Consider the following 16187-nt stretch of genomic DNA (forward strand, 5'->3'; position numbering starts at 1 on the left):
CCACCACTACCTCCTCCACCACCACCACCACTACCATTCCCACCACCTCCACTACTACCACCTCCACCACTACCTCCTCCACCACTACCACCTCCATCACCACCACCACCACTACCACCTCTTCCACCACCACCACCACCTCCACCACTACCTCCTCCACCACCACTACTTCCACCAATACCTCCTCCACCACCACCACCACTACCATTCCCACCACCTCCACTACTACCACCGCCACCACTACCTCCTCCACCACCACCACCTCTATCAGGGGCTCCCACCTTTACCTCCATTACCAAAGAGACCCACAGTTGAAAAATCCACCGGTGCCACCGCCATGTTCAACGCCGCTGGCACGTTCCAGTACCAACAGGCCCTGGCCAACATGTTCCAGTACCAACAGGCCCTGGCCAACATGTTCCAGTACCAACAGCAGCAGTTCATCCCGTCTGGTAGGTTTGAACCTTTTACCTTTCACCTCTCAACTCATCACAACCCCTGAAGTCAAATCTGATGCTGCTTACCTCCATTCACAAACCTCAAATACTTACCAGTTAAACATCTGGCTTCATGCTCCTTGCCCATAAAATCTCTGGTTTTAGGCTCCTTACCCATACAACCTCTGGTTTCAGGCTCCTTACCCATAAAACCTCTGGCTTCAGGCTCCTTACCCATAAAACCTCTGGCTTCAGGCTCCTTACCCATAAAATCTCTGGTTTTAGGCTCCTTACCCATACAACCTCTGGTTTCAGGCTCCTTACCCATAAAACCTCTGGCTTCAGGCTCCTTACCCATAAAACCTCTGGCTTCAGGCTCCTTACCCATAAAACCTCTGGCTTCAGGCTCCTTACCCATAAAACCTCTGGCATCAGGCTCCTTACCCATAAAACCTCTGGCTTCAGGCTCCTTACCCATAAAACCTCTGGCTTCAGGCTCCTTACCCATAAAACCTCTGGCTCCAGGCTCCTTACCCATAAAACCTCTGGTTTCGGGCTCCTTACCGGTAAAACCTTTGGCTTCGGTCTTGCACAGCATACATAGTTCTGATTGGACATTCATTCATTTTGCAGTATCCCTCTTATTGCAATGACAATTGGAAACACTAACACAAACTCACACACACATACACCAGTCTGAAAACATTGGCACCACCCTGGTCCAACCACATACACCAGAACACAGGCACCATCCTGGTCTCACCCACATACACCAGAACACTGGCACCACTCTGGTCCGACCCACATATACCAGAGCATTGGCACCACCCTGGTCCGATCCACATACACCAGAACACTGGCACCACCCTGGTCCGATCCACATACACCAGAACACTGGCACCACCCTGGTCCGACCCACATACACCAGAACACTGGCACCACCCTGGTCCGGCCCACATACACCAGAACACTGGCACCAGCCTCGTCCGACCCACATGCACCAGAACACTGGCACCAGCCTGGTCCGACCCACATACACCAGAACACTGCCACCACCCTGGTCCGACCCACATACACCAGAACACTGGCACCAGCCTGGTCCGACCCACATACACCAGAACACTGGCACCACCCTGGTCCGACCCACATACACCAGAACACTGGCACCACCCTGGTCCGACCCACATACACCAGAACACTGGCACCACCCTGGTCCGACCCACATACACCAGAACACTGGCACCACCCTGGTCCGACCCACATACACCAGAACACTGGCACCACCCTGGTCCGGCCCACATACACCAGAACACTGGCACCAGCCTCGTCCGACCCACATGCACCAGAACACTGGCACCAGCCTGGTCCGACCCACATACACCAGAACACTGCCACCACCCTGGTCCGACCCACATACACCAGAACACTGGCACCAGCCTGGTCCGACCCACATACACCAGAACACTGGCACCACCCTGGTCCGACCCACATACACCAGAACACTGGCACCACCCTGGTCCGACCCACATACACCAGAACACTGGCACCACCCTGGTCCGACCCACATACACCAGAACACTGGCACCACCCTGGTCCGACCCACATACACCAGAACACTGGCACCACCCTGGTCCGACCCACATACACCAGAAAACTGGCACCACCCTGGTCCGACCCACATACACCAGAACACTGGCACCACCCTGGTCCGACCCACATACACCAGAACACTGGCACCAGCCTCGTCCGACCCACATACACCAGTGAGGGTCCAGTGAGTGTTACTGTTGCTCAGATCCTGTAGTCTACACCTCCTCTCCCATTGTTGAACTGTCTGACAGAGATGGATCGGCTGGCTTTCAGACAGTTCTGGCAAATGCCAGACGAGGTGGTCTTTTTTAACCTAGTGTGTCTGTATACATCGGAGGTTTGGAACAGAATTATCTTTATTTTGACTAACAATGGGATCCTCAAGTAAAAAAAAAAAACTGGCCTGGTGTTTTAGAAAGAACCAAGCTGATTTCTGCTCCTCAGTCCATCCCTGCTGTCAAGCCACAGTAGTCCAAGTCCACACTGAGAGAACTGGAGGCAGCTTGTCCATAACCACTCTGGGCCAACAAACTTTAAATAAACTAGGAGGAGTATTGCAAGATAGCCAGTTTCCTATTGGCCCTGGCACATAATTGATCTTGGAAGGTTATTGGCTGGTGCTAAAACGACATAGCTACAGATTTCTCACATCAAGATACATAACATCTCTGTGTTCTTAAGGTCTCTGTGTTTTTAATGAGTGACCCGTGTTAACAGTAATAATTATTATTAATGGCAACTTAAATGCAACTTAAATCTGTCTTATTTCACTGCATTGTAGATGATGTACAGGGCGTTCGGGAAAAGTATTCAGACCTCTTGACTTTTTCCACATGTTGTTACGTTACAGCCTTTTTCTAAAATGGATTAAATAAAACATTTCCCCCATCAATCTACACAGAATATCCCATAATGACATCACAATATCCCATAATGACATCACAATATCCCATAATGACATCACAATATCCCATAATGACAGAGCAAAAATATGTTTTTCGAAATGTACATAAGTATTCAGACCCTTTGCTATGAGACAAAGCTCAGGTGCATCCTGTTTCGCATTGATCATCCTTAAGATCTTTCTACAACTTGATTGGAGTCCACCTGTGGTAAATTCAATTGATTGGACATGATTTGGAAATGCAAACACACTTGTCTATATAAGGTCCCACAGTTGACAGTGCATGTCAGAGCAAGAACCAAGCCATGAGATCAATGGAATTGTCCGTAGAGCTCCGAGACGGGATTGTGTCGATGCACAGATCTGGGGAAGGGTACAAAAACATTTCTGGCAGCATTGAAGTTTCCCAAGAACACAGTGGCCTCTATCATTCTTAAATGAAAGACGTTTGGAACCACCAAGTCTCTTCCTGGAGCTGGCCACCTGGCCACTGAGCAATCAAGGAAGAAGGGCCTTTAACAGAGTACAGAGAGATCCTTGATGATAACCTGCTCCAAAGAGCTCAGGACCTCTGACTGGGGCGAAGGTTCACCTTCCAACAGGAAAACAACCCAAAGCACACAGACAAGATTAACGTAGGAGTGGCTTCGGGACAAGTCTCTGAATGTCCTTGAGTGGCTCGGCCAGAGCCTGGACTTGAACCCCGTCAAACATCACTGGAGAGACCTGACAATAATTGTGCAGCAACACTCCCCATCCAACCTGACAGAGCTTGAGAAGATCTGCAGAGAGGAATTGGAGAAATGCAGGTGTGCCAAGCTTGTAGTGTCAAACCCAAGAAGACTTGATGCTGTAATCGTTGCCAAAGGTGCTTCAACAAAGTACTGAGTAAAGGGTCTGAATACTTGTGTAAATATGATATTTCCATTTTTTAAATGTATTTTATGTACTTATATGCCCCTATATATATATATATATATATATTTGCAAAAATCTCTAAAAACATGTATTTGCTCTGTCATTATGGGGTATTGTGTGTAGATTGGTGAGGGGGGGGGGAGGACAATGTCATTCATTTCAAAATAAGGCTGGTAATAACGTGTAGAAAAAAAGTAAAGGGGTCTGAATACTTTCCAAATGCCCTGTATCACCTGTGTAATTCTGTGTAGCCCTTTACATGCAGTCAAATGGTCTCAACGGTGGAATGTAATGCACACTTTTCATAATTTCAGAATCAATCAATTGTAATAACCCCGGAAATCCGGTGTTTATATGTTATATTTCAGTCTTCTGTATATGTGAAGTGTAATATTGGGATGCAAACTCCAAATTGAATACATTTCAACTCAATATCGGACATGGTACAGGTGTCTTCTTTTTTTTTTTTAAGCCCATAACCTCCATCACCACCACCACCACTATAACCACCACCACCACCACCACTATAACCACCACCACAACCACTATAACCACTACCACCACCACCACCACCCCTACACCCACCACCACCACCACCACCACCACTATAACCACCACCACAACCACTATAACCACTACCCCTACACCCACCACCACCACCACCACCACCACCACTATAACCACCACCACCACTATAACCACTACCACCACCACCACTACCCCACCACCACCACCACCACCACCACCACCACTATAACCACCACCACAACCACTATAACCACTACCACCACCACCACTACCCCTACACCCACCACCACCACCACCACTACAACCACTACCACCACCACTACATCCAACACCACCACCACCACCACTAAAACCACCACCACCACCACTACATCCAACACCACCACCTCCACCTCCTGTGTGAGGTGTGTAGATTTGTTTCAGACTACCAATGACTACCAATGAACCCTGATTTAGCCCACTGCAGTAGACAGTGAAAGTACTGTATACTTATGTACCCATAACAACACTGTCTCCCTCTAATGACACTGTCTTTTTGTGTGTTGATTTCTTCTCCCCATCTCCCTTTCCAATCCACTTCCTGGTGCAATGCATGATGGGCAGGCTCAATATTGTGCATGACACCTGCAACAACTGTTGGTAGGTGCAAGCTTTCCATCCCGATTACCTTAAAGCCTTTTTAGTCCCTCATACTCCATCTCAAGACATCAAGGTGGCCATTTTCCACTCTTGAGGCCAAGGGGGAATCTCAATAGTCCTCCTCATCTCCATCCCTTGATAGAAAGATAGATAGATAGATAGATAGATAGATAGATAGATAGATAGATAGATAGATAGATAGATAGATAGATAGATAGATAGATAGATAGATAGTTTTATTTTCACATGTAAATATATGTGCCACAATCCTGCACTTTGGCAGTTTACAATAAAGAAAACTGAATTGCAGTGCAGTTTACATAAGATAATAAGAACATGAACAATATCAAAATATAAACATATTAATACAAATATTTAAATGTGAATATCTTCTGCATCTAGTGTCCCAAATACATACCAACACATACCAATGTATACCAATGCATACCAATACATACCAATACATACCAATGTATACCAATACATACCAATACATACCAATGTATACCAATACATACCAATACATACCAATACATACCAATACATACCAATACATACCAATGTATACCAATACATACCAATACATACCAATACATACCAATACATACCAATGTATACCAATACATACCAATACATACCAATACATACCAATGTATACCAATGTATACCAATGTATACCAATACATACCAATACATACCAATACATACCAATGTATACCAATACATACCAATACATACCAATACATACCAATGTATACCAATGTATACCAATGTATACCAATACATACCAATACATACCAATACATGCCAATACATGCCAATGCATACCAATGCATACCAATACATACCAATGTGTACCAATACATGCCAATACATGCCATTGCATACCAATACATACCAATACATGCCAATGCATACCAATGCATACCAATACATACCAATACATACCAATGTATACCAATACATACCAACACATACCAATGTATACCAATGTATACCAATACATACCAATACATGCCAATACATGCCAATGCATACCAATGCATACCAATACATGCCAATACATGCCAATACATACCAATGCAACAATACATGCCAATGCATACCAATGCATACCAATACATGCCAATACATGCCAATACATACCAATACATACCAATGCATACCAATACATACCAATGTATACCAATACATACCAATGCATACCAATGCATACCAATGCATACCAATGCATACCAATGCATACAATGTATACCAATGCATACCAATGCATACCAATACATACCAATACATACCAATGCATACCAATGCATACCAATGCATACCAATACATACCAATGTATACCAATACATACCAATGCATACCAATGCATACCAATGCATATGCATACCAATGTATACCAATGCATACCAATGCATACCAATACATACCAATGCATACCAATGCATACCAATACATACAATGTGTACCAATACATGCCAATACATGCCAATGCATACCAATGCATACCAATACATACCAATACATACCAATACATACCAATGTATACCAATACATACCAATACATACCAATACATACCAATGTATACCAATGTATACCAATGTATACCAATACATACCAATACATACCAATACATGCCAATACATGCCAATGCATACCAATGCATACCAATACATACCAATGTGTACCAATACATGCCAATACATGCCATTGAATACCAATACATACCAATACATGCCAATACATGCCAATGCATACCAATGCATACCAATACATACCAATACATACCAATGTATACCAATACATACCAACACATACCAATACATGCCAATACATGCCAATGCATACCAATGCATACAATGTATATGCATACCAATGTATACCAATGCATACCAATACATACCAATACATACCAATACATACCAATACATGCCAATACATGCCAATGCATGCCAATACACCAATGCATACCAATGCATACCAATACATGCCAATACATGCCAATACATACCAATACATACCAATGCATACCAATACATACCCAATACATACCAATGCATACCAATGCATACCAATGCATACCAATGCATACCAATGCATACCAATGCATACCAATACATACCAATGTATACCAATGTATACCAATACATACCAATACATACCAATACATACCAATACATACCAATGTATACCAATACATACCAATACATACCAATACATACCAATGTATACCAATGTATACCAATGTATACCAATACATACCAATACATACCAATACATACCAATGCATACCAATACATACCAATACATACCAATGTATACCAATGTATACCAATGTATACCAATACATACCAATACATACCAATACATGCCAATACATGCCAATGCATACCAATGCATACCAATACATACCAATGTGTACCAATACATGCCAATACATGCCATTGCATACCAATACCAATACATGCCAATGCATACCAATGCATACCAATACATACCAATACATACCAATGTATACCAATACATACCAACACATACCAATGTATACCAATGTATACCAATACATACCAATACATGCCAATACATGCCAATGCATACCAATGCATACCAATACATGCCAATACATGCCAATACATACCAATACATACCAATGTATACCAATGTATACCAATACATACCAATACATGCCAATACATGCCAATGCATACCAATGCATACCAATACATACCAATGTGTACCAATACATGCCAATACATGCCAATGCATACCAATGCATACCAATACATACCAATACATACCAATACATACCAATACAATGTATACCAATGTATACCAATGTATACCAATACACACCAATACATACCAATACATGCCAATACATGCCAATGCATACCAATGCATACCAATACATACCAATGTGTACCAATACATGCCAATACATGCCATTGCATACCAATACATACCAATACATGCCAATACATGCCAATGCATACCAATGCACACCAATACATGCCAATACATGCCAATACATACCAATGCATGCCAATACATGCCAATGCATACCAATGCATGCCAATATATGCCAATACATACCAATACATACCAATGCATACCAATACATACCAATGTATACCAATGCATACCAATGCATACCAATGCATACCAATGCATACCAATGCATACCAATGTATACCAATGCATACCAATGTATACCAATGCATACCAATACATACCAATACATACCAATGCATACCAATGCATACCAATACATACCAATACATACCAATACATGCCAATACATACCAATGTATACCAATGCATACCAATACATACCAATACATACCAATGTATACCAATACATACCAATACATACCAATGTATACCAATACATACCAATACATACCAATATATACCAATACATACCAATACATACCAATACATACCAATACATACCAATACATACCAATGTATACCAATACATACCAATACATACCAATACATACCAATGTATACCAATGTATACCAATGTATACCAATACATACCAATACATACCAATACATACCAATGCATACCAATGCATACCAATACATACCAATACCTACCAATGTATACCAATGTATACCAATGTATACCAATACATACCAATACATACCAATACATGCCAATACATGCCAATGCATACCAATGCATACCAATACTTACCAATGTGTACCAATACATGCCAATACATGCCATTGCATACCAATACATACCAATACATGCCAATGCATACCAATGCATACCAATACATACCAATACATACCAATGTATACCAATACATACCAACACATACCAATGTATACCAATGTATACCAATACATACCAATACATGCCAATACATGCCAATGCATACCAATGCATACCAATACATGCCAATACATGCCAATACATACCAATGCATGCCAATACATGCCAATGCATACCAATGCATACCAATACATGCCAATACATGCCAATACATACCAATACATACCAATGCATACCAATACATACCAATGTATACCAATACATACCAATGCATACCAATGCATACCAATGCATACCAATGCATACCAATGCATACCAATGTATACCAATGCATACCAATGTATACCAATGCATACCAATACATACCAATACATACCAATGCATACCAATGCATACCAATGCATACCAATACATACCAATACATGCCAATACATGCCAATGCATACCAATGCATACCAATACATACCAATACATACCAATGCATACCAATGCATACCAATGCATACCAATGTATACCAATACATACCAACACATGCCAATACATACCAATACATACCAATGTATACCAATGTATACCAATACATACCAATACATGCCAATACATGCCAATGCATACCAATGCATACCAATACATACCAATGTGTACCAATACATGCCAATACATGCCAATGCATACCAATGCATACCAATACATACCAATACATACCAATACATACCAATGTATACCAATACATACCAATACATACCAATACATACCAATGTATACCAATGTATACCAATGTATACCAATACATACCAATACATACCAATACATACCAATACATACCAATGTATACCAATGCATACCAATACATACCAATACATGCCAATACATGCCATTGCATACCAATACATACCAATACATGCCAATACATGCCAATGCATACCAATGCATACCAATACATACCAATACATACCAATGTATACCAATACATACCAACACATACCAATGTATACCAATACATACCAATACATGCCAATACATGCCAATGCATACCAATGCATACCAATACATGCCAATACATGCCAATACATACCAATGCATACCAATGCATGCCAATGCATACCAATGCATACCAATACATGCCAATATATGCCAATACATACCAATACATACCAATGCATACCAATACATACCAATGTATACCAATGCATACCAATGCATACCAATGCATACCAATGCATACCAATGTATACCAATGCATACCAATGTATACCAATGCATACCAATACATACCAATACATACCAATGCATACCAATGCATACCAATGCATACCAATACATACCAATACATACCAATACATGCCAATACATACCAATGTATACCAATGCATACCAATACATACCAATGTATACCAATACATACCAACACATGCCAATACATACCAATACATACAATGTATACCAATGTATACCAATGTATACCAATACATACCAATACATGCCAATACATGCCAATGCATACCAATGCATACCAATGTATACCAATGCATACCAATGTATACCAATGCATACCAATACATACCAATACATACCAATACATACCAATACATGCCAATACATGCCAATGCATACCAATGCATACCAATACATACCAATACATACCAATGCATACCAATGCATACCAATGTATACCAATACATACCAACACATGCCAATACATACCAATACATACCAATGTATACCAATGTATACCAATACATACCAATACATGCCAATACATGCCAATGCATACCAATGCATACCAATACATGCCAATACATGCCAATACATACCAATGCATGCCAATACATGCCAATGCATACCAATGCATACCAATACATGCCAATACATGCCAATGCATACCAATGTATACCAATACATACCAATACATACCAATACATACCAATACATACCAATGTATACCAATACATACCAATACATACCAATGTATACCAATACATACCAATACATACCAATACATACCAATACATGCCAATACATACCAATGCATACCAATACATACCAATACATACCAATGCATACCAATGCATACCACTGATTTAGTTGTCACTTGGCCAGGTGTTTCCTGATGATAGAGAAAAGATGGATTTGAATTTGCGGTGAACAATTGAGATGTGGTACAGTGTTGTTGCGCTCTGTTATAAACTCCTGTCAACTAAATAGATTGCATCGATTCCAGAGTTAAACAATTGATTTTCTTGCATTATTTGTGTTTAACAGGAAATTATTTGTAGTAGAATATGACATATAATTGGCATTTAGATTCACAGCTTGGTGGGGAACAAATACAGAGCTATTAATCTTCTATTTCCTGACAGAGTGGGACTGGACTGGACTGGACTGGGACGGACTGGACTTGGACGGACTGGGACGGACTGGACTGGACTGGGACGGACTGGACTGGGACGGACTGGACTGGGACTGGACTGGTCTGGGACGGACTGGACTGGACTGGGACGGACTGGACTGGGACGTACTGGACTTGGACGGACTGGACTGGGACGGACTGGACTGGGACGGACTGGACTTGGACGGACTGGACTGGGACGGACTGGACTGGGACGGACTGGACTGGGACTGGACTGGTCTGGGACGGACTGGACTGGGACGGACTGGACTGGGACGGACTGGACTGGGACGGACTGGACTAGGACGGACTGGACTGGGACGGACTGGACTGGTCTGGGACTGGACTGGTCTGGGATGGACTGGACTGGGACGGACTGGACTGGGACGGACTGTGGGTTGCAGACAGGGTTAGTTATGGTATTATCATCTTATTGGTGGTGAAGGTGGTGAAGGTGGTGAAGGTGGTGAAGGTGGTGAAGGGTCAATTATGAGACGTGTATAGTTCTGGAAATGTGAATGAGTAATTTTGAAGCACATTTTGAGAATATTATGAGCAGTGAGATGTTGTTTTACTGTAGGCTCGTTGTTTCACCTGTTTCCCTGTGTGTCACCCCTATGCGGTGTGAATGCATGATGTCCCGTTGCTAATATTTGTCTGTCCATATGACGTGCCTGTCACGACTTCTACCGAAGTCGTTGCCTCTCCTTGTTCGGGCGGTGCTCGGCGTTCGACGTCACCGGTCTTCTAGCCATCATTGATCCTTTTTTCATTTTCCATTGGTTTTGTCTTGTCTTCCCACACACCTGTTTTCAATCCCATTCATTACCTGTTGTGTATTTAACCCTCTGTTTCCCCTCATGTCTTTGTCAGAGATTGTTTATTGTCAGTGTAGTGTTGTTTGTTGTATAGGTGCGCGTCGGGGCTTCGTACCCATATTTTGTTTATGTTCTTTTCCTGTTTAGTGTTATGGAGCATGTTACTAGGACATTATTAAAAGACTCCATTTTACACTCCGTTTGACTCTCCTGCGCCTGACTTCCCTGCCACCTATACACATACGCCTGACAGTGCCACATAGCTGTAACAACCCACTCTGACACACTCAATGTCCTGACCCTTCATCCCAAACATCAGTTATCCTGTTAGCTAACACCTTATGTAAAGGTCAGCTTAGAATCTGTTTTAAATGACATCAATAATAGAGAATAAGAAATACACAAACAAATGATTTCCTAACGGTTGACATCAACAAACTAGTCTTTGAGGTTTAGAAGTGGTTAGAAGAGAATTAACCTGTATAAGATAGCAACATATCTGCCTGCTCCAGTTCATGTGCCTGTCTGATTTTTCTCTCCCCAAAGTACCCATGATGCACGGTGCCACGCCCGCCACTGTGTCTGCAGCCACTTCCTCTGCCACAAGCGTTCCCTTTGCAAACGCAACAGCCAATCAGGTTTGCTCCTCTTCTGCTTCCTCTCTCTCGCTCCACTTCCTGTGATGGAAGTAAGCCACTTCCGGGGTGGTGTTTTGAGAGTACTCTTCTATAGGCAGTATCCACCATATTCTTGGTACTTATGACCACTCATTGAATGGTTATGAATGGTCATCAGAAGAGGAGGATGGATGCGTGGTGATTGATTCCACCTCTAACTATTCCCCTGAGGCGTTTAAAGACACTGACCAACATTCAGGAAAATGACGACATCGTTTCCTCCTCAGTGGTCAGTGATGTTTTATTTGTAATGGATATTCGCCGTTCGTTTAAATATGATTGATTGTGTATTCAGCGGTGTAAAGTACTTAAGTAAAAATACTTTAAAGTACTACATAAGTATTTTTTGGGGGGTATCTGTACTTTACTTTACTATTTATGTTTTTGACAACTTTTACTTTTACTTTTACTTCACTGTATTCCTAAAGAAAATGATGTACTTTTTACTCCATACATTTTCTCTGACAACCAAAAGTACTCGTTACATTTTGAATGCTTAGCAGGACAGAAAAGGCTCCAATTCACACACTTATCAAGAGAACATACCTGGTCCTCCCTACTGTCTCTTATCTGGCGGATCCACTAAACACAAATGCTTTGTGTTTAAATGATGTCTGAGTGTTGGAGTGTGACCCTGGGTATCCGTAAATAAATAAAAATGTGCCGTTTGGTTTGCTTAACGTGATGAATTTTAAATTATTTGTACTTTAATTTTACTTTTGATACTTAAGTATATTTTATAAACTACATTTACTTTTGATTCTTAATCGGGATCGGTGTCCCTTCCATGGGACGGTTGAGCTAACCTAGGCTAAGTGCGATTAGCATGGGGTTGAGCTAATGTAGGCTAATGTGATTAGCATGAGGTTGAGCTAACGTAGGCTAATGCGATTAGCATGGGGTTGAGCTAACGTAGGCTAATGCGATTAGCATGGGGTTGAGCTAACGTAGGCTAATGCGATTAGCATGGGGTTGAGCTAACGTAGGCTAATGCAATTAGCATGGGGTTGAGCTAACGTAGGCTAATGCGATTAGCATTGGGTTGTAAGTAAGAAGAACATTTCCCAGGACATAGACATATCTGATATGGGCAGAAGGCTTAAATTCTTGTTAATCTAAGTGCACTGTCCAATTTACAGTAACTATTACAGTAAGATAATACCATGCTATTGTTTGAGGAGAGGGCACAATTTGAACATGAAAAGTTATTATTAAACATTTTTGGCACATTTGTGCAGTCTTGATACACCATTTTGAACAGAAATGCAATGGTTCATTGGATCAGTCTAAAATGTTGCACATAAACGTATGCCATCTAGTGGCCAAAATCTGAATTTCACCTGGGCTGGAATAATACATTATGGCCTTTCTCTTGCATTTCACAGATTATGTTTTTTTTCTTTGTATTATCTTTTACCAGATCTGTTGTGTTATATTCTCCTACATTCCTTTCACATTTCCACAAACTTCAAAGTGTTTCCTTTCAAATGGTATCAATAATATGCATATCCTTGCTTCAAGACGTGAGTTACAGGCAGTTAGATTTGGGTACGTCATTTTAGCCGACAATTGTAAAAAAGGGACGGCTCCTTAAGAGTTAACTGTTTTTAAAACCAAATACTTTTAGACTTTTACTGAAGTGGAATTTAATACTGGGTGACTTTCACTTATTACTTGAGTCATTTTCTATTAAGGTATCTTTACTTTTACTCTAGTATGAGAATTTTGTACTTTTTCCATCACTGGGTGTATTTAGCACAGTCTGTAAGTGAGGCAAAGTAAAACTAAAATATCCCGTTGAGAGTGTTGTGTTGTAAAAGCTGTTTTTCTCTCGATCTCTCATGTTCTTCCTCAGATTCCATTAATATCCACAGATCATCTTACTAGGCACAAGTATGTGACTCAGATCTAGAAATCTCAAACAGAACAGTAAGACTAATTTTCATACAAATGTGCAGTATGTCTATGCAAATCTCTTTCGACTACATTCTTCAAATGATTCTGTAAATTCATTATTTTTTACGATTCTCTTTTGATCTATTCATTGTTCTCCCGCAGATGAAACTGCAGTGTGCCGGTGTCCCACAGCTCCCCACCCTTCATGCCTGTAAACATAGAAATCTGTAGAAGATTATTTCTAGAGCCTTGAACATCCAACCACCTGTAAACTATAGTAGTACTGACTGGCACGTTGCTCTAGGAGGGTTCAGTTGATCATAAAGGTGGTGAACATGTGCATTCCACACACACACACACACACACACACACACACACACACACACACACACACACACACACACACACACACACACACACACACACACACACACACACACACACACACACACACACACACACACACACACACACACACACACACACACACACACACAACAACACTGGTGGGCTTCGTACGGAGAAGAACTATTGGCATCTGCAGAATGTTATCAGCCATGCCTTTATGTCTGTGGAGGCATCAGCCATTTAGAACACAGGATACACTTTCAATGTCACCACGAGGAGATAGTCACGCCCACTAGTTTGTCAGCAGACCAAGATTCTCTTATGTGTTGTTGTCAGTTGGGTTTCTTTAATTGATATCATTTTTCATGGTTTGCACAAAAGAAAAGGTGCATCTTGTATTTTGAATGAGATGGGGTGAACAGTAAAAATACCTAACAGACATATTAGACTGAATGAAGTGTGCAGGACTTGTATGTAGATGACTTGGTCCTTACAAGGCAAACTTGGTTGAAATTGGTTTGTCGGCTTGGTGCCAAAATTACAGCTGAATGTTTCGTGTTTATTAAGCCTTTTGTGTTTTTAATCATATTCCAGATTTACTAGATCTGCTGCAAACTCTATGTAAAGAATCATAGACTCTATGTATGTAAACCCCCCGTTTAAACATGGAGTATTATGATGTCATTAGAGCCGTGTCACAGTCTAGTTGGTTCTGTTAACTCTGGGCTAGTTGGTTCTGTTAGGACCCGGTCCTCTCTGGGTATAGTCTATAGACTCTAGTTGGTTCTGTTAGGACCCGGTCCTCTCTGGGTATAGTCTATAGTCTCTAGTTGGTTCTGTTACCTTCAAAGTCTCTAGTGTCCTAGGTTCCTAGAATGTTTGTCTGGAGTTTGTTGTCATTAACAGATATAGTCTATATAGTCTAGTTTGTTCTGTTAGGACCCGGTCCTCTCTGGGTATAGTCTATACTCTACTAGTTTGTGGGTATAGTCTATAGACTCTAGTTGGTTCTGTTAGGACCCGGTCCTCTCTGGGTATAGTCTATAGACTCTAGTTGGTTCTGTTAGGACCCGGTCCTCTCTGGGTATAGTCTATCTCACTAGTGATGGAAAAAGTCATTTCTGCTAAATGACTTAAATGATGTAAATGTAAAAAGGGTCAACACTCTAGAAAAGGAATGATAGAATGAGTAACTGTTGAAAGTTGCATGATAAACCAAATCACTGAGAGGAGTGAGAAGTTTCAAAGAGTTG

The 16187-nt window shown here is 41.3% G+C and overlaps 1 pseudogene; it reads left to right on the forward strand.

Moving 5' to 3' along the window:
• LOC127906152 (muscleblind-like protein 1) overlaps positions 1-15585 on the forward strand; it is an 83745-nt pseudogene extending 68160 nt beyond the window's left edge.
• Positions 15586-16187: the final 602 nt, after the last annotated feature.

Source organism: Oncorhynchus keta, chromosome 1, assembly GCF_023373465.1.
Source record: "Oncorhynchus keta strain PuntledgeMale-10-30-2019 chromosome 1, Oket_V2, whole genome shotgun sequence".
Taxonomy (NCBI): domain Eukaryota; kingdom Metazoa; phylum Chordata; class Actinopteri; order Salmoniformes; family Salmonidae; genus Oncorhynchus; species Oncorhynchus keta.